This window comes from Malaclemys terrapin, chromosome 6 (assembly GCF_027887155.1).
Source record: "Malaclemys terrapin pileata isolate rMalTer1 chromosome 6, rMalTer1.hap1, whole genome shotgun sequence".
NCBI classification, from domain to species: domain Eukaryota; kingdom Metazoa; phylum Chordata; order Testudines; family Emydidae; genus Malaclemys; species Malaclemys terrapin.
This window is the reverse complement of record NC_071510.1, coordinates 28,475,542-28,496,983: the sequence shown is the minus strand read 5'-3', so window position 1 is coordinate 28,496,983 and position 21,442 is coordinate 28,475,542. Positions and strand designations below refer to the sequence as shown.

The 21,442-nt window shown below is 41.7% G+C and overlaps 1 protein-coding gene across 1 annotated transcript in view; it reads left to right on the top strand.

The window, feature by feature from the left end:
• Positions 1-21,442, top strand: part of TTC39B (tetratricopeptide repeat domain 39B) — a 132,489-nt gene that overhangs the window by 22,220 nt on the left and 88,827 nt on the right. The gene's annotated exons all lie outside the window — the stretch shown is intronic.

Genomic DNA, 21,442 nt, shown 5'->3' with positions numbered 1-21,442 from the left:
TTACTCCCTCAGAACTAAACTAAGAAATACTGAATAAGGAACTTCTGGCAATAGACTGCCTTTGCATAATGGCGGCTCTACCTGGAAGGAGCTCACCATCTAGTCCACATATTCATTGATCATAAAAATCTGGAGTACTTATATAGGGCAAAATCATTAAACCAATGGCAACTCTGGTGGGCCCTATTTTTCTCATGATTTGATTTCATCATCACATATCTCCTTGGAACCAAAAACAGCAAGGCCAAAGCCCTGTCCTGAAGATATGGTACCAATCCACAAGTCCTCAGCCAGGAACCAGCCCTCATTCTCAAATCCTGTAACCTTCTCAGCACAGCTCTTCACCAGGATATACTCGCATAGATACGTTCTTCCTCCCCTGGGGAATTCTGTCTGACAAGCAAGCCATTGTCAATAAACAACCGCATGACTCCTGGGAAGGAATCATATATGTAAGGGATTGAGTCTGTTCCCACAGGTCCTGCCAGACTCGCAGTCCTGCAACTATGCCATGACTACTAGTAGAACACCCAGTGCACTGTTTAAAATCCGTTTGAAAACATGTGCATAGAGCATTGCTAATTTGACTGCAAGCTGTGTTAGTAAACATAGGGACAAATATTTGCCCTGCTGCATGTTGGTTAATATCAATCTGACTCCCTTGCCACTCTACTATTAATTGAAAATTTTTCCTTTGGTTTCACATATTCAAAATGCTGTCTGCAGGTATGATTTTTATTCACTGAAGAGTTGCTGCTGTCCAATTAACCTCTTCATGTTGCTTTCAGGCCTCCAAATAGGCATTCCACCTCCTGCACCTGTGGATTATATTACTCAATCTGCTTATCTCAAGATTTGGGTAGTAAGGAAAAGGCTTTATCACCCAGGGCAAAAATGCCCAGAGTCACATTTCATAGATTTCAAGGCCAGAAGGGACCATTGGGATCATCTAGTTTGACCTGCTGCATAACACAGAACTTCCCAAAAATAATTCCTACAGCATATCTTTTAAAAATTATCAGAGATAGAAAAGCCATTGCTACCAAAGGAGTAACACTTCCTGACTGAGTCATAGGGCACTTGACCAAAGCGCATTTGACCTTGGCAGCTTTTGTGGCACATGTCCCAATAATGGATATCTGTAAAGCAGCAACATGGTTTTTGAGTCATACTTTTGCCAGACATTATGCACTATCTGTGGAATCAAGGGAGGATGCATATGTAGGCAAGGCTGTCCTACAGTCCCTCTTCCAATGAAACTCTGAGCCCTGCTCCCGGACATAACAGCTTGGTACCCACCTACAGTGTAATGGACATATGCAACCCCACAAAGGGAAAAACGATTACTTGCCGCCTTGTAACTGTTTGAGAAGTGTTGCATGTGTCCATTTCATGACCCACTCTCCTTCCCTGATTCATTGGAGTCTATCATGGTTTCTGGTGCGAAGAAAACAAAGGATGGGCAGGGTGACTCTGTCATTTATGCCCTTGCTTCAGAGCTTGAGGAGCTTGATGGTGAGCAGTGCGACCCCAACAGGTACTTCTACAGAAAACTGTCTGGCACTGGTGCATGAGAAGGTAAGTAATGCTTTTTACCATTACCTATCCTAAATCTCTAGTACAACTTGGTCCTACTAGTCTTGTGTTAGTCCAGACACAAAACTGGTGTTCCACTTGTTAAAGATCCCAGTTCAACGCACAAGTCAACTTTAGTGATCGTGTATAACTGCTATACGATCAACTCTGTGAGCTGCTCATCTCCATCTTTGGCTCTCCACATGAACTGTTGGAATATCATCCACTGCCTCAGATGCATCTTGCAAAAGCTCCCGGGGGAAACTTGAATTCTAAAAGATATCAATGCTCTGGTAATGGTAATTCTAAACTCTGAAAAAATGAATGCAAAATGTACTAGTTAAGTAGCTTTGGGGTATGGGAGATAAGATTTCTCAGTTAAATCTAGGGCTGGCTCCAGGCACCAGCGCAGGAAGCAGGTGCTTGGGACGGCTAATGGAAAGAGGCGGCATGTCCAGGTCTTCGGCGGCGGGTCCCTCAGTCCCTCTCAGCAAAAAAGCTGGACCTGGCTCTCATTAAAACTCAGTGAGTTGGAGTAGTGCTAATGTGCTAGTCTGCTTATGTCTCTCTGCTGGTTTTCCCATACCAGTTAAATTGTTAGGGCTGTTCAATTAAAGCATTTTCTTCTTCATGGGTCCAGGGCCGCCCAGGGAATTCAGGGGGCCTGGGGCAAAGCAATTTCGGGGTCCCCTTCCATAAAAAAAAGTTGCAATGCTGCAGGATACTATATTCTCATGGGGGCCCCTGCGGGGCCCGGGGCCTGGGGCAAATTGCCCCACTTGCATACTCCTCTGGGCAACCCTGCATGGGCCCTGTGGTGAAGTCTCTGACCAACTCTGTAGAGCAGCTGTGTTCTTGCTGAGTTATTGCATCTAGATATAATTGCACTGGGTGAAACAGTATTTGGGCAGAGAGTGCTCAGAATAGTCCTAAGAGTTTTAGGGCTGCTACTATTTTTGGGAGGAGGGAATAGTTCCCTTCCTGTTTCCCTTACTTTTTATATTGTTTCCTGTTCCCTTTCACTTTGGTGTAAGTATTTAGTGTGTGGTCCCATCCCTGGGCTGGACATTGCTAATCAGAGTCTATACCAGTGTTGGAGCTTGACATAATTTTTCTTTTTTCTTATTTGTTTTCCACTGTATGGCAACACTGGAATGTATCTTCTCTCATTTGTCACAACACTTGGGCAGTAAACAGCCAATTCAGATGAGGGCTTTTTTGTGGCTAGATTCTTCCTCCTTCTCCTGCTCATTTTAAAGTGGAAAATCAAGAATTAGCATCCAGATAAACCTACTTACTTTTGCCTGATAAACTTTTGCTGGCTATATATTCAACCAAATGAAGAAAACAGTCCTTCAAAATACATCAGTTCTTATCTTGGATGCTTTGCAATAGAAGTATTGGAGCTTGATATTCTGAGTGATATTCAGAAAAGTGGGATAACACAATTTATTTTTTATTTTTTGAACAAAGGAAAATTAGGATGCAAACTGTTCCATTCCAGAGTAAAATGGGCCATTTGAGAATCATGGTCATACGAATCACATCCTTTCTTAACACTTGTTTTAATATGTAAACAAGTAAAACCAGCAGTCAGGAATAGCTGTGTTTTCCTGTCACTGCCCATTTAAGTAACAGCTGAATTCTGTCCTTGTGTGACACAATCATTGGATTGTTAGCACATAGAGGAAAGGTGTCCATAACATTATGTTTCATAGGTCAAGTTCTTAGAATTGCTTTTCTTTTTTTAGTTGGTAACAGCTTCCAGCCTATGCTCATAAGAAGTTAATTAGAGTCCCAGTAATCTGTAGACACATTATCCTATTTCTCTGATTAAAAATGAAAACAAATCCCAGTTTAGGCCTGTGTGCTTATCTTCATATTTCTTTGCCAAGCAATATTAAACCTTCCTTCCCCAACTTCAAACATCTGATAAACTACAAGCACATCTCTTCTAAACCATTTCCTTTGATTTGACTAAAGAATTGGATAAAAGTAAAGAATAATTGGTTCATATAACTATAGCAATTGGAAGTAAGGTGTGATATGTAAGTGCGAGGTGTTAATTTGACCACTTGTGTCCTTTTGGTGTCCATGGAAGTTTATGATTGTCTTGGACATTCTCGAGATCTGTCCTTCCATACCTGACCACAGGTTTTCAATGCCTCCCTTTCATAGAAAGGGAGTCACTTTTAGTGCAACATGAAAGCATCTTTGACACTCTCTTTAAGCATCAGATATACAAAAATATAACTATGTAGAACGTAATACAGACTTTCTCCTCACATTTTTAATCCTCCTTATACAAAAGATGTGCTGTCTACTTAGACATTTTCTGTTAAGGAATTGTGATACAAACTACTTGAAGGCTCTCTTGTTGCTTTTTTTTAGTATCACAGAAGGTAGTTTTAAAAATGACTAATTTTATAGATTTCTCTAACATCTTCAGTTTTGGCTTAAACAATAAAAATTGATGCTGAAATATAAGGTGCTAATAAAATAATATACAAAACTGTGTGCAACAGTTAGGGCAACTATATGCACACCACCTGACCCAAACCCACAAAAGCATGGGAATGAAAAGAAAGTCATCTAACAGGACAGGACATAACATCTTCAACCATAGGCACACACCTTAACATTAACTACTGTATACCATAGACACCACAACCATAACTCTGCCCTCTTCAGCATTCGTTTCTCTGTATACTTATTTCCAAAATAGACTTTCCTGTTGCTGTGGATGTTTGATGTGGTAGTGTTCTGTGAAGGGATAGTTTGGTAAAGGGGTTTGATGAAAGACTGGCATGCCTGGGAGGGCACAGTTAAGGTTATCAGTTTGAGTCACAATTGAGTTTTGTTTTTTGTGGGTTTATGTTAGGTGTGTAGTAACCAAAGTGCTTCACAATTAAGATCTTCATATATTAATTTCCTAGTTTTTTAATGCTTAAATTGGGATTTGACACTGCACAAAGGTGAGGGGAGAGGTAGACTTGTAGGGTGGATGTAAGTGCAACTGCTCATGAAGATGACTTCATGCACCAGCAGCTGTTGCACAACTTGTGTGTCAGGATCAGGAGCTGTAATAAAAACATTCTCTCATATAGAGCAGGTGCAAAAATCTTATGCATCAGCATCTACAGATGTCAAACAACTGGCAAAAATGATCTGAAATCCAATTTAAAAAAATAAAAACTTCTTGTTTGTACCAAATCTACTTTCTCTAGATAAACAATCAGCTTTGAGCAGGAAGTTGGACTAGATGACCTCCTGAGGTCTCTTCCAACACTAACCTTCTATGATTCAAAGGAAGGATGGCTTCCAAAGGAAAAATGTTCATCCAGAGCCAAAATTCAGTATCTTTCTATTAAAAATATAAGAACAGAAACCAAACTGAAACTGTATAGAAAATTTAAAGGGCCTAAAAAGCCATGTGTAAAAAAATCACACCAAAAGGCCACGTATTTTTAAAGACAACTAAGGTTATATGCCCCCTTTTAAGTCCATTTTTAGAATTCAGCCCTAACTTAAGTCACTAGTAGGGTACTTCCATATTATATAATTTACACTTTTACTTCAGTACAGATTCCCACTCTCATGATGTATGAAAGGGTACCACATCCCAGAGCCCTCTTGAAAGATTTTGGGCTTTTGGGGTGGTTTGGACTGTATCTCAAGCATCCACTCTGACACTTTCGGCTGCTGAAGCAGCAAGTTGAAACCTCATGTATTTTCTTGACTTCCCACTTGTTAGTCATTTTCTTGTTTGTTTTCCTTTCTTTGTCAGGAGGCTATTTATTATAATTAAAACTTAACTTCTCCCCCAAATTAAATTTTAGGGATAAAATGTTTATTGGTTCTATAGGGAATCATTCCTCATCCCAGTAACAGTGATTTGTTTTCTACTGTGCTGGCAGAGCCCTGGAAGAAAGCTGGATTTCAAACTGGCCCTTTATGTTGTGGGTAAGATGTCTAACAGACCTCTATATCTGATTTATTTGCTGCTTAGATGAAAAGCATTTGCCCAGTAAATGTTGTTTAATCTGCAGTTTACTAAAAATTACTACTATCGCCCATGATTTTTTCCATCATCCCTGGACTAAGGGCTGGTCCACACTAACCCCCCACTTCGTACTAATAACTACTTCAGTTATTCACGTAGCTGAAGTAGAACTATCTTAGTTCGAACTTACCGCGGGTCCACACGTGGCAGGCAAGCTCCCCTGTCGATTCCGCGTACTCCTCTCGCCGAGCAGGAGTACCGTCGTCGACAGCGAGCACTTCTAGACAAGACACGATAAATCGATCCCAGAAGATTGATTGCTTACCGCCAGACCTGGAGGTAAGTATAGACGTACCCAAAGTCAAGCTCTTGAAGCTTCCAGGACAGATTTAGAGCCTACTTTAGGCTCTTCTTTGAAGTCCCTTCCTTGGGATAAATACTTTAAATTAGGGCTGTCAAGCGATTAAAAAATTAATCGTGATTAATCGTGCTCTTAAACAATAATAGAATACCATTTATTTATATATTTTTGGATGTTTTCTACATTTTCAGATATATTGATTTCAATTACAACACAGAATGCAAAGTGTACATTGCTCACTTTATTTTTTGATTAAAAATATTTGCACTGTAAAAAAATAAAAGAAATAGTATTTTTCAATTCACCTAATACAAGTACCGTAGTGCAATCTCTTTATCATGAAAGTTGAACTTACAAATGTAGAATTATGTACAAAAAATAACTGCATTCAAAAATAAAACAATTTAAAGCTTTAAAGCCTACAAGTCCACTCAGTCTTACTTCTTGTTCAGACAGTTGCTCAGACAATGAAGTTTGGTTACAATTTGCAGGAGATAATGCTGTCCTCCTCTTGTTTACAATGTCATCTGAAAGTGAAAACAGATGTTCGCATGGCACTGATGTAGCCAGCGTCGCAAGATATTTACGTGCTAGATGCACTAAAGATTCATATGTCCCTTCGTGCTTCAGCCTCCATTCCAGAGGACATATTCCATCCTGATGATGGGTTCTGCTTGATAACAATTTAAAGCAGAACGGACTGACACATGTTCATTTTCATCATCTGAGTCAGATGCAACCAGCCGAAGGTTGATTTTCTTTTTTGGTGGTTTGGCTTCTGTAATATCCACATTGGAGTGCTTCTCTTTTAAGACTTCCAAAAGCATGCTCCACACCTTGTCCCAGATTTTGGATGGCACTTCAGATTCTTAAATCTTGGGTCGAGTGCTGTAGTATTTTTAGAAATCTCACATTGGTACCTTCTTCGTGTTTTGTCAAATCTGCTGTGAAAGTGTTCTTAAAAAGAACATGTGCTGACTCATCATCTGAGACTGCTATAACATGAAATGTATGGCAGAGTGCGGGTAAAATAGAACAGGAGACATACAGTTCTCCCCCGAGGAGTTCAGTCACAAATTTAATTAATGCATGATTTTTTTTTTTAATGAGCATCATCAGCATGGAAGCATGTCCTCTGGAATGGTGGCCGAAGCATGAAGGGGTATACGAATGTTTAGCTTATCTGGCAGGTAAATACCTTGCAACACCAACTACAAAAGTGCCATGTGAACACCTGTTCTTACTTTCAGGTCACATTGTAAATAAGAAGCAGGCAGCAATATCTCCTGTAAATGTAAACAAACTTGTTTGTCTTAGCGATTGGCTAAGCAAGAAGTAAGACTGAGTGGACCTGTAGGCTCTAAAGTTTTACGTTGTTTTGGTTTTCAGTGCAGTTATGTAACAAAAAAAAAATCTACATTGGTAAGTTACACTTTCACGATCAAGAGATTGCACTACAGTACCTGTATGAGGTGAATTGAAAAATACTATTTGTTTATCATTTTTACAATGCAAATATTTGTAATAAAAAATAATTTAAAGTGAGCACTGTACACTTTGTATTCTGTTGGAATAGAAATCAATACATTTGAAAATGTAGAAAAACATCCAAAAATATTTAATACATTTCAATTGGTATTCTATTGTTTAACAGTGTGATTAATCGCAATTAATTTTCTTGAGTTAATTCTGTGAGTTAACTGTGATTAATTGACAGCCCTTAAAGAAACACTATAAAGTAGATATGACTGTTTGCAGTCTACATTAAAGCTTTCTTGTGGTCTAACATATTGATTCTTAGTGTACATTCTTAACTTCAAATGATGTATTATGTTTGGGTGAAACCTTGTTGAGGCTGGTGGGCATAACAGCTGTGTTTCATTCAGAATAAGTATAAAAAGCTTGGAATAAGATAGCTAAAACAATAAGAACCATTATGCAAAACACAGGTCCACATACATTGGTCAGGAATCTGAGCTTTGTGGGAGGAGGCTTCACAGGATGCAAATGTAGGCAGATGGGTATTGTTTGATGGAGAAGTGCATGTGTGAGAGGGAGAAATAGCAGAAAACCCAGAGAAGCTGACTGAGAAGGCAGCAAGAAGGCACCAGTGACAGAAAAGCACTTGTAGCATGACCCTGGGAAAAACTGAGAGAGCGCTTTTGGGCAGTGTTGGCTGGAAGGGGACTTGGAACTGCAAGGAAAAACTGTCTCTAGTTGCCTAATTTCTACTGTGTTCAGGGATACAAGACTTTGTGTACATTCTTTGTAAATAAACAGGATTGCATTAAAACAACCAAATCTGATTCCATCATCAGTTTCTCCCCATAACTGAAACAATGTGCCAGACCCCAAATATTGGCTAACAATATTCTACTGAAACGTATTGTTGCATTCATTTATTACCTCCATTGGTGTCCACTTTCTTACTGGGGAGAAGTGGTAGTGAAGACGTATATCAGGAGAATTTTCTCTTAACTATTTTATTTCTTTACTCTTCAGAACTGTTGTAAAAATATTTTCTCACCAGTCACAAAACCAGTCTATCAGACAAACTTAGATTCACTTGAATGCGACTTTAAAAATGATACCTGTTTTGTGCTGCTAATAATTTTTTTAGTTAGCCATTTTTATTCCTGTTAAAACTGTGGTTGTCTTGTGTATCCAGGGCAAAATTAAAATTCAGTTCATTTTATAGCACTAATACACTCCAGGGAATGTCTTATTGGCCCATTACCATACAACTCTGGTGTTTTATTAGACACAAAGCTCTATGCCATAGGCCTCCAGATAGTAAAGACTAGTAGCAATAGACCAATGAAACATGTTCTGCCATTCCTTCATACAGTTCTATGAAAATGAGATATAAAAAAAAATCAAAAAGAATTCTCTTAAATATATGTTCATAGTGGAAAATACAGTAGTAATGGAATGAGAGAAGACGGTAGTACTAAAAATCAATAGATAACTTTAAAAGTGTTTAAAAAGTCACAAGAAACTACTTGATCTGTCTTTTAAGCTATTACTTATCCTGCTTTTATTTTTCCTCCTTTTTCTTCAGTCTTGCCCCCTCTCATGTCCAGCAGTTTTTTACAGGCTCCTTGGATTTCTGTTGTTGGTCCATGTGAGCAACTTCTAGAGAAACTGTAGACTAAGGATTTAAAGGCAACTTTCTTCCCTGTGTACTCATACCTACTTATTCCTTCCCTGCAATAGTGCTTTCTTGGCTCATGTATACTCTCTCCCTTCCTCTTCAATCAGGATCTTAAAAAGGTAGAATCAAAAACTGTTGATAAAAATGTGAAAGCACAAAGTATTTCATAACTAGGAAAGCAATATTGAAAGTGGAGTATTAGGTGGGAAGGAGGCAGCAAGCACAACAACTGGGTACAGGTAGTGCTTTCTCCTGCAAAGGTAACATCCAACTTCCTTGCTTGTAGTGCTTCCCCATCCACACACCGTGCAATGGAAACTCACAATTTTCTAATGTTTTCTGTAGTGCAAATAAAGGCTTATCCTACCCTTCACTAACCTGTAAATCTAAACTCTGCAGTAAAATATTACAAGTGTACTCATTGAACACCAACTGTACAAGAACAATAGAGTCCATAAAGAGCAGATTTTCTCAGCATATATCAATTTTTTTGATAGATATGCAAAATAAGTGGATGAAGCATTTGATAGTGTTTCACTAAATACTTTCAAACACCAGAAGGAACAAAGAACTAATACAAATATACCTATACAGAATAGAAATTTGACCAGAAAAAAACAAAACTGGAGGACTAGAAAGGGGCAAATATAGTGCCAATCTATAAAAAAGGGAAATAAGGACAACCCAGGGAATTATAGACCAGTCAGCTTAATTTCAATACCTGGGAAGATAATAGAGCAAATAATTGTGGAATCAATTTGCAAACACCAGGAAGATAATAAAGTGACAAGTAACAGTCAGCATGGTTTGACACGATTTGGTCTTGACAAAACCAACCTAATAGTTTTCTTTGACACGATAACAAACATCGTGGGTAGTAAGGAAGTGGTAGATGTGGTATATCTTGACTTTAGTAAGGCTTTAATATTGTCTCACGTGACCTTCTCATAAACAAGTTAGGGAAATACAGCCTAGATGGAGCTACTATAAGGTGGGTGCATAACTGATTGGAAAATCATTTCCAAAGAGTAGTTATCAGTGGTTCACAGTCAAGTTGGAAGGGCACATCAAGTGGGGTCCTGCAGGGATCAGTTCTGGGTCCAGTTCTGTTCAATATCTTGATCAATGATTTAAATAATGGCATAGAGGAATACATTTATAAAGTGTGTGGATGATACCAAGCTGGGAAGAGTTATAAGTGCTTTGGAGGATAATATTAAAATTCAAAATGATCTGGACAAACTGGAGAAATGGTCTGAAGTAAATAGGATGAAATTCAATAAGAACAAATATCAAGTACACTTCAGAAACGATGTTGACAAACTGGAGAAAGTCCAGAGGAGAACAACAAAAATGATTAAAGGTCTAGAAAACATGAGCTATGAAGAAAGATTGAAAAAATTGGGTTTATTTAGTCTGGAAAAAAGACTGTGAGGGGACATAACAGTGTTCAAGTACATAAAAGATTGCTAAAAGGAGGAAGGAGAAAAATTGTTCTCCTTAACCTCTGAGGATCGGACAAGAAGCAATGGCCTTAAATTGCAGTAAGAGCAGTTTAGGTTGGACATCAGGAAAAACTTCCTAACAGTCAGAATGGTTAAGCACTGGAATAAATTGCCTAGAGAGGTTGTGGAATCTCCCTCATTGGAGATAGTAGGTTAGACAAACACCTGTCAGGGATGCTCTAATAATGCTTAATCCTGCCATGAGTGTAGGGGAGTGGACTAGATGATCTCTCGAGGTCCCTTCCAGTCCTACAATTCTATGATTCTATCTGGAAAAATACAAGCTTATTACATCTATGGTTGTAGTTCTATGTAGGTTCTTGTACTGCCATTGTTGTCTTGATATCTGAGCTCCTTCCAGTAGTGAAGTAAGCAGCATGACCATCCTCTGTCTCATAGCGTTTGTTTCCTCTTTGCCCTTTCCTCATTGTTCTTAAGTCTTTTCTGCCATTGCATAAACTTTGTAATGGATAGGCAGCTGGTATGTCATAATAACTGCGTTTCATGCTGACCAGTGTTGTTTTATTGTTACTTTGTTCTTTCCTGTTTTTGTTGCATCAGTATTTTGTCTCTTGTTCTAGACTGTAATCTCTGTGGGACAGGAGTTATTGTCTTATGTATGTGTACAGTACCTAGCACATTGGGGCCCTGATCCATGACTAGGATTCCTAGATACTGCCACGTTTTTTTTTTCCTCCAACAGCAATTTATTATCTGAAACTCATGCAGTGAATGGTAGGGAAAATCTAGAAGGTATTAATCGCAGTAGGAGGAAGGATATAAACAAATTTGAGGGAATTCAGAGAACAACACAAATCCATTCTGTTTGACAGACGTGAACCTGACAGTATACCGTTGAGCAGTCTCCATGAGTGGGCCCTCAGTTTTAGAACCTACTCCTCCTTGGTCCAAAATAGATTGAGTTTGTTTACCTTTTGGACATGCTGCAAAGCCAATCCATTTACTGGAGCTTCTGGGAAAGGCAGGGTATGAGGAAAAGGGATGCAAGTGATTTGTGGGAGAGTTCTGTTGAGAGGTGCTAGTGGGTTTGCTGCTATCCTAGGCTTTTTGCGTTTTGTCAAAGGCACCTAGAATAACAAGCACAGGTTTAAAGAATACTTTATTAGAGATCTACATGTAGGATGCTACATCCTAGGCAGCACAAATCCCACAAATCTGACTTAAGAGGAAAGAGTAAAAGAGCTAAATTTGTTGTAGCCAAGCAGAGACTATGTTGAAGACATTAGCTAAGGGTTTCAAAGATATATATATATATATATATATATATATATATATGATACAAGCCTTTTAAAATATAGGTTAAAGGGCTATAATGAGACATAATAATAATAATTATTCATGCTTACTATTGTTGTGCTGATGGACCAACGAAGAATGGGGCCCCATTGTGCTACGCACTCTACAAATGTGGACTAGTAAATGGTCCCTGACTCAGAGCTTACAATTTAAATATGAGATGGAATTTTAAAAAAGGAAACTTTCCTAAAACCAGCTCTTAACCTGTGTAACAACCAAGGCAAATAGTGGAAGTTTGGCACACTAAAACTGCATTGAACAAAATACTAGTAAATGTACAGTAGTGAAGCATATACTTGTCATACTGTCTGGATTTGGATAGGTCTCTTCTACCTCTCAATTTGAGTGTTTTAATGGACACTTCGTAATTAAACTTCTCCTTCTTAGCCAACCTATTGAAAAAGTATTTAAAATAAGTGGCAGAAGAGAGATCACTTAATTTAAATACTTTTTCAGCATGGTTTTATGCCAACTTCAGTTGACCTGAAAGCAGAAGTGAAATCTGGTGCTAATGCAGCCCCAAAATTGGCAGAAAATCCTGGGGGTGAATAGCAATATCATTCCTTGCCTCCCCCCCCCCCCCCCGGTGTAAATTTCTCCCTCACTACCAAGATAGAGTGGGATTCTAATCTATTTTATGTTCTTACACTGTGTTTGTCATTGTGATATCTGATGTAATTTACACTTGTACCAGTTTGGTGAACTCATCTAAAATTTTGTTTTATATCCAACTTCTCTTCCAACAAATCTCTTCTTTCAGTATTCAAATGAAAAGTTTTATAACTTCAGAATATAATTCATTTACTGCTATCACCTGTTGGAAACATAATTTGCATACCAAACTTAATGTGATTGTATAATAATAATAAAAAAAAATCCCCAAGACACCTTTAATTAATCAAGTCTTGTGCCACTTTGTTGTTGTGAAAGGGTTCATGGGTGAGTGTCTTTGCCATGCCCTCTAGTGGCTGCTTTATTTACTCTCCTTTTCTAAATTTAAATTCTTCAATTGAGCTCTTCTCCAAATAAGAAACAATAAAAATCTGTGGGTTTCAACATAAACTAAAATCATGTACAGAGCATTCTCATTTTCAGACTTTGTTTCACGTGGCACTTACTTGTGTTTATAGTAACATTTCATGATTGTGTTATCCTATGCATTTAAAATAGCTGGATGGTTTTGGTGATGTATGGATTTTATTTAACAATGTACCTGAATGTTCAACTTTTATCTTTCACGTAATTGTATATAATGTGAAGATGTCAGCAAAAATTGTAATATGATTAGCTTAATGCTTCAAATTGAATTGTATCTGTGTTATAACACTTCACTTTTAATTTTGCCACCTGTTGAATAGGACTGGTAAATGATAACTGACTTACTACTTGAAGAAAGATGTAATATAAATGTGCCTCAAAGCATTTTAAAAAACTATACATAATCAGGCAGAGATGTGAAGAAACCCCTAAATCTGATCCAGAAAGAGTTATTTTGGAATCCCCCACTATCACTCCCTTTCCTGATAGTTTAATATGATAAAGCTATCTTTACTGTCATGGCCAGGGGCTGCGGCAGAAAGCAGCTTTGCTACTCTTACTGCTTTTTCACTTCTTTGGGGGGTGTGTGTGTGTGTGTGTGTGTGTGTGTGTTTGAGGTGAGTGGGGGGGCTTCTGGGTGACCTTGTAGTTACTAACTACACTGTGACAGGATGCTGATAGTTGCTATAATTTGAGCCTTTTGGAAGCCAGCACCCATGTCACTTAAAACACCCAGGGCACGGAGTGTAGTTAGAGTAGAAGGGACTTAAAGTAGTTTGGGTTTGGTAGAAAGGATAACTTGCACTTGTAGGGAGCCTGATGAGTTAATCAGGTAATTAGCTCACCAGCGGGATAGCACGGAGACTAAACCAAGCAGTATAAAACGCTGCTATGTTTTGATGTACGTAAGGCATAAACAGCAATAAAGATATTTGGTGGAGATCCGCTGCTGGATTGTGTGTGCTACTAATTCGCAAAGAGGGTCTACCAGCCAGGGTTTCTAGGAGCTGAAGGGGGAAACAGTTCACACGCACACACTTTCCCCCTGATGGTTTATAGCACTTTTTTGGACCTGGCGTCCCTTTTTGTGTCTCTTCTTTCTCCCATATGAAATGAAACAAACCAAACAAAAAATCCAGAAATCAACAAACTAAAAACAGAAATCAAACCCAACCAACTCCCCCGCACATGCTGTGAAACCCCTGCCCTCCCCACACACTGTTTTGGGTGGTTCATGGGATCACTCATTGAAATGAGATCATTTTGCAGAGGATAGAGTGTGACATGGTGTACACTGACTTACAGCAGTGAAAAGGCTTTTTGAAGTCATTCCCTCTTCCTCTCTTGCTGCCCACAAGGGAAAAACAATGCTTTTTCCCATTCAATTCCACTTCTGGCTACGTGCTGGTCTTCTGATTAGTAGATAGTGGGTAAACTGTGCAAGTCCTATGTCTATATGTATGTAGAAACATTGATAATGTAGCTTAATATTTTAATCAATATGACTTTGTAATAGCCACACATCATTCAGGAGCTGTGTAATCCCAAATGAATGCCAGTAAAATTTATACTTCACATAATCATGTATCAGTTGGAATATACTAAATATATTACAGAAATACTATTTTAGATTTAAAAAAAAATATTCAGGTGCTTTTCCTCTGCCTGTATAGCCAATCAAATGTCATGACTTAGGCCTGGTCTACACTAGGCGTTTATGTCGAAGTTAGCGCCGTTACATCGAATTAACCCTGCACCCGTCCACACCGCGAAGGTATTTAGTTCGACATAGAGGTCTCTTTAATTCGACTTCTGTACTCCTCCCCGACGAGGGGAGTAGCGCTAAATTCGACATGGCCATGTCGAATTAGGCTAGGTGTGGATGGAAATCGACGCTAATAGCTCCGGGAGCTATCCCACAGTGCACCACTCTGTTGACGCTCTGGACAGCAGTACGAGCTCGGATGCTCTGAACTGCCACACAGGAAAAGCCCCGGGAAAATTTGAATTTGAATTCCTTTTCCTGTCTGGCCAGTTTGAATCTCATTTCCTGTCTGGACATCGTGGCGAGCTCAGCAGCACTGGCAACGATGCAGAGCTCTCCAGCAGTGATGGCCGTGCAATCTCAGAATAGAAAGAGGGCCCCAGCATGGACTGATCGGGAAGTCTTGGATCTCATCGCTGTGTGGGGCGATGAGTCCGTGCTTTCCGAGCTGCGATCCAAAAGACGGAATGCAAAGATCTACGAGAAGATCTCTAAAGACATGGCAGAGAGAGGATACAGCCGGGATGTAACGCAGTGCCGCGTGAAAATCAAGGAGCTGAGACAAGGCTACCAGAAGACCAAAGAGGCAAACGGACGCTCCGGATCCCATCCCCAGACATCCCGTTTCTACGAGGCACTGCATTCCATCCTCGGTGCGGCCGCCACCACTACCCCACCAGTGACCGTGGACTCTGAGGATGGGATAGTGTCCACGGCTGGATCCTCGGACATGTTAGTGGACGGGGAAGATGAGGAAGGAGATGAGGAGGACGAGGCAGTCGACAGCGCTCACAACGCTGATTTCCCCGACAGCCAGGATCTCTTCATCACCCTTACAGAGATCCCCTACCAACCCTCCCCAGCCGTTACCCCGGACACAGAATCTGGGGAAGGATCAGCCAGTAAGTGTTGTAAAAATCTAAACATTTATTTGTAACAGAACAGGAATATTAACAATTTAAAAAATGGGTTTCTCATGATTTAGTTTGATTAGCTTAACGGTTCAGTCATGGGCAGTGCAACTATTGAAAAAAAATCTAGCAATGTCCGGTTTTGCATGATTGTCCTGCCCAAGCCGCTCTACTGGTTAGTCACTGCTACAGCAGCTACAGTAAAATGCGGTCTATATGTCCGGGGATGGAGCAGAAATCCTCCTGTGACATCTCGAGGAAGCTCTCCTGGAGGTAATTGGAAATCCGCTGCATTAGGTTCTTGGGGAGAGCGGCCTTATTGGGTCCTCCGTAGTAGGACACGTTGCCACGCCACGAGACAAGCAAGTACTCTGGAATCATTGCTCTGCACAGCATGGCGGCATACGGCCCTGGTCTTTGCAGGCTTTCCCGGAGCATTCGCTCTTTCTCGCTGTCAGAGATCCTCATGAGGGTGATGTCGCTCATGATGACCTGCTTTGAATGAGGTAGGGGAATGTTAGTGTTGGGACTGCTTTGCCGTTCCTTTACAGAACTGTAACCGCTGGTTTGCAGCCACGCGGTGGAGGCGGGAGAGGGGCAGCCGAAAGGGATCGTTCCCGGGGACAGCCGCGAGGGTGTGGGACAGGAGCAGACTTCCTGCTTGCCGAATTGCTGGCAGCAGGGACCGACATTGATTTCAATGTGAAATGAGGCCATTGCTAATATTAAAGTTTTAAGCTGCCACAAGTCTACGGCTTACCATGTCTGCCTGCAACAGAAATTCCGTTCTCCTGAGAGGCTTCTCAAATGTGCTGTAGAAGACCCCAGGCACTGAATGCGAAGGCCGAGAATTCGACCTTGTGCTGAGTGCGCATGTGATAGGTGCTGTGCATGGTCTTGTTCACAGAGAAAGACTATGTTCTTTGTTCACAACTACATTTATCTTTCTGAGGAATTCACTCCCTTTTTCCCATTCCCACAGCCCCATCTGCGACTGTCTCACAACCTAGCCTGTCATCACACTCCCAGAGGCTAGCGCGGATTAGGCATAAGAAGAAGAGGACACGGGAGGACATGTTCTCGGAGCTTATAGCCTGCTCCAGAGCCCAGGCAGCACAGCAGACCCAGTGGCGGGAGAACTTGACCCGAATGCACCAAGCCAACATGGATCGGGAGGAGAGGTGGCGTCAGGAAGACCAGCAGGCGACTCAAACCCTGGTTGGACTAATGAGGGAGCAAACGGACACGCTCCGGCGCCTTGTGGATGTTCTGCAGGAACGGAGGCAGGAGGACAGAGCCCCGCTGCAGTCCATCTCTAACCGCCCTCCCCCGCCACCAAGTCCCATACTCCCCTCACCCAAAGTGCACAGAAGGAGAGGCGGCAGAGTCCCTGCTAACTCTCACTCCACCCCTGCAGAGAGCTCGAGCAGCAGAAGGCTCTCATTCCCCAAAATTTGACAAGTTCTTTCCTTCCCGCCTGACACAAGCCCCCGTCCAAGTTTCACTTTCCCAGTTCCATGTTTGGTTGATAATAAAAAATACGTTTCTGTTAACTACTGTTTCCATCATGTTCTTTTGGAGGAGGGGGGGATAGGGGGTTGGTAATTCGACAGGACAGTCACCTTTGGCAGGGTATATAGTCGGGGGCAGGCACAGCAGCAGGGCACATACATAGTGCAGTGATGCAGTGACTAGTTACCCTGGTTAGTCTGGGAGGTTGTTTTCATGTTATGTGGTGGGGGGTGGGTTGCTCTGTGACTTTGTGGCAGGGGAGGGCAGTTACAGATCTTAAGCGGCGGTCCTTAGGCAGGATCACAGAGCCACACAGCAGGGGATCTGTAACCGTCCTCCCCCTGCCACAAAGTCACATAGACCACCCCATACACACAGTCCCTATCAGGAGGGGTGACAGGCTCCGTTGAAACAACCATCCCACCGCAGCGGAGCCTGTCAATCCTTGAGTTTAGAAGCTGCATTCGCGCCACTACAGTACACCCGCTCCGCACCACAGTCTGCGTCCCAGTTTTAAAAAATTCCCGCGAATACAGTATTAAAGAAAACGGTGTGCTTTAACAAAGTAGAACTATTTTTATTTTGAAACGTGTGTTGGAAGTGGGGTGAAGGGGGTATGTAACTGGATAGGATAGTCAACATTAACTGGGTAAAGAAACGGGGGCAGGTTTAGCTTCTCAATACACAAACTTTAAAGTCACAGGTTACCCTGCTCACTCAGGAACCTAGCTTTCAAAGCCTTCCGGATGCACAGCGCTTCCCGCTGGTCTCTTCTAATCGCCCGGCTGTCTGGCTGTGAGTAATCAGCAGCCAGGCTATTTTCCTCAACCTCCCACCCCGCCATAAAGGTCTCCCCCTTGCTCTCACAGAGATTGTGGAGCACACAGCAAGCTGCAATAACAATGGGGATATTGGTTTCGCTGAGATCACAGCGAGTCAGTAAGCTTCTCCATCTCCCCTTGAGACGTCCAAAAGCACACTCCACCACCATTCTGCACTTGCTCAGCCGGTAGTTGAAGAGTTCTTTTTCAGTGTCCAGGGCGCCAGTATAGGGCTTCATGAGCCAGGGCATTAGCGGGTAGGCTGGGTCCCCGAGGATGACTATAGGCATCTCCACATCCCCAAGAGTTATTTTGTGGTCCGGGAAGTAAATACCTTGCTGCAGCCGTCTAAACAGACCAGAGTTCCTGAAAACACGAGCGTCATGAACCTTGCCCGGCCATCCCACGTAGATGTTGGTAAAACGTCCCCTGTGGTCCACCAGTGCTTGCAGCACCATGGAAAAGTAGCCCTTTCTGTTAATGTACTGGCTGGCCTGGTGTTCCGGTGCCAGGATAGGGATGTGAGTTCCATCTATGGCCCCACCGCAGTTTGGGAATCCCATCGCTGCGAAGCCATCTATGATCGCCTCCACGTTTCCCAGGGTCACTACCTTTGGCAGCATACATCAACGATTGCCTTGGCTACTTGCATCACAACAACCCCCACGGTAGATTTGCCCACCCCAAACTGGTTCGCGACTGACCGGTAGCTGTCTGGCGTTGCAAGCTTCCACAGGGCTATGGCCACTCGCTTCTGGACAGTCAGGGCTGCTCGCATCCGGGTGTCATTGCGCTTCAGGGCAGGGGACAGCAACTCACAAAGTTCCAGGAAAGTTCCCTTCCGCATGCGAAAGTTTTGCAGCCACTGGGATTCATCCCAGACCTGCAGCACTATGCGGTCCCACCACTCAGTGCTTGTTTCTCGTGCCCAGAATCTCCTTTCCACGGCATCAACATGATCCATTGCCACCGTGATGTTCTCGGCGCTGGGTCCCCTGCTTTCTGAGAGGTCTGTGCTACTCTCAGACTTCAGGCCATCACCGCGTTGACGTAGCCTCCTCGCCTGACTTTTCTGCATCTGCCTCAGGGAAAGGTGTATGATAAGTTGCGAGGCGTTGAGAGCGGCCACAACTGCAGTGATGGTTGCAGCAGGCTCCATGCTCGCAGTGCTGTGGCGTCCGCGCTGTCACTGACTAGAAAAGTGCGCGAACTGATTTCCCGCCGGCGCTTTCAGGGAGGGAGGGCGGGAGTGATGGACGGATGACGACAGTTACCCAAAAGCACCCTGGACACCTTTTTTTTACCCAGAAGGCATTTGCGGCTCCACCCAGAATTCCAATGGGCAGCGGGGACTCCGGGAACTGTGGGATAGCTGACCACAGTGCACCACTTCCAATGTCGACGCTTTCCCCGTTAGTGTGGACTCACAAAGTCGAATTACTGTCCTTAGTGTGGACACACACGTTCGACTTTGCAATATCGATTCCAAAAATTCGATTTAAGTAAAATCGAACTACTCTCGTAGTGTAGACAAGGCCTTATAGAGTCAAATCTCTCTCTCACAAATTCTTAGGGTTAGAAGGAAGAGCTGTATGTCTCACTGGCAACCTGGGGAGTCAGCTTGTTTTAATAGTACTGTGTAAAGCTTCCATTTGTAGCTCTGCAGGGTCATGAAATTATTTGTCGTCTTAAACCTGGTTCTGGGCTAAATATTCCCTGTTCTTGTACCATAGACAGTATAATTGTGATGGGAAAGGAGAGCATTCTGTGGCAGATTTTATTTAATTTTTTTAATGATGGCAGTTTGAAGTTACTCTAAAGTTTAGAATGTTAGATGTAGATGGGGAGCTGGATTAGTGGACACAGTCCTATAGATTCCAAAGACCGAACACAGGCCATAGGACTTCCCTAAAATAATTCCTGTTTGAATTAGAGATGTGTGGTGGCCAAAAGCATATGATAAATTATATTTATCATTGATATTGTTATGATATGAGGAGCATGTATATGTATAATATTTCCACTCTTGTTTCTCTTGGCTGCTGTTCATTCTTATCTTTTAGTTTTAAATAATAGAAACAAGAACAAGTTTTTTATTTCCTTTGCTCTGTGACTGTCGTTCATAAAGAACTGTCAATTGAGGATGGTAAGAGTCAAACTGAAAACCTTCTAATATATTCATATACAAAGTGTGATCAGGAAGACCTTGAGAATGTTATACAAATAAAATATGCTTTTTCAATCGTAGTACAAAAGGTCACTTTTACCTTCTTGAATGTAACTTCCTTATGAACACCAGCTATATTGAGTGATATAATCTCTCCAGAAAGGTCTGATTGTGCAATTTATCCGTGAGTGTAGACAGAGGGCAAAAATAATAGCACTATACTTTGGGTCCTGATTTTTCAAATGCATATGCACGTGCTTAGCTCAGCCACCATGAACAGAGGGACGCAAAACCCAGTGACAGCCAGACAGAAGCATGAGCCTAGACAGATATTCTAATTTTTTAAAAATTCATTTCACCTATCATTGAAATCTGCTACTCTGTCAGGGTTGGGACTGCTGGGTTTTTCTTCTCTTTTACAAGTGTTAGAAGTAGGCAAGAGGTTCCTCTTTTGGACTTTCCCATCTTAGTACAGACTTTCTGACAGCACCTTCTTACAGGCACCTGGTAAACTGCACAAGTCTTGCTCACCAGGCTTATAATATAGCAGAGGTGTCCTCAGCAAGCTCTCAAAGAGGGCTCTTTTCTTAAGATATTTTGCCATTTTCTTCTTTCTCCAGCTTGACCTCAGTCTGACAAGGAGAGGGTCTTCAGGGAAGCCTGGGGACTTTTAGTTTTAGTAGTAGAGCCCTCTGCCCCCTCCCCCCACTCAACAATTCAATGAGGCCCAGGTGGCAACATCAAATGATTTATATTAGTGTGTTCAGCTCCATGTGTAGCAGCCTCCCATCTCAGCTCAACTACATTATTTTAGGGGTTTGTCCTGACCAAGTCCTTGGCTGTTTGCCTTTTTTCTCCAGCCCAAGTTCTGTTCTGTTCTTTCTCTGCCTCTCCAGTTCCAGCATCATGGCAACAAGCTAGTTCTCTTGAGAAAATAGTAGATTCCAAATGGTCCATCAATAAAACCTCAATTTTAATTGCATTCATCTGTTTATTCCCAATGATTGGAGAATAGTGTTTCACTGGTTCCAGCTATCTCAGTAGTGTGAAGCTTGATGGAGCAGCAGATTCCGGTGATACTGAATGATAAAATTAGTTTCCTTACTTGAAATTTTGTCTTCCCTGAATAGAAAATAACTTATATTTTTTACATAAAGGAACATGATAACATATTTGGGCATTTGCATTGTGTAACATCACACTGTAGGACTTTAGTGTAATTTATTACTCAAAGGCAAATCAAAGTTATCATGTGGCAGTTAAAATTAGTACCTAGCAATTTATTATAGCATTTGAAGTTACTTGTCAGATAC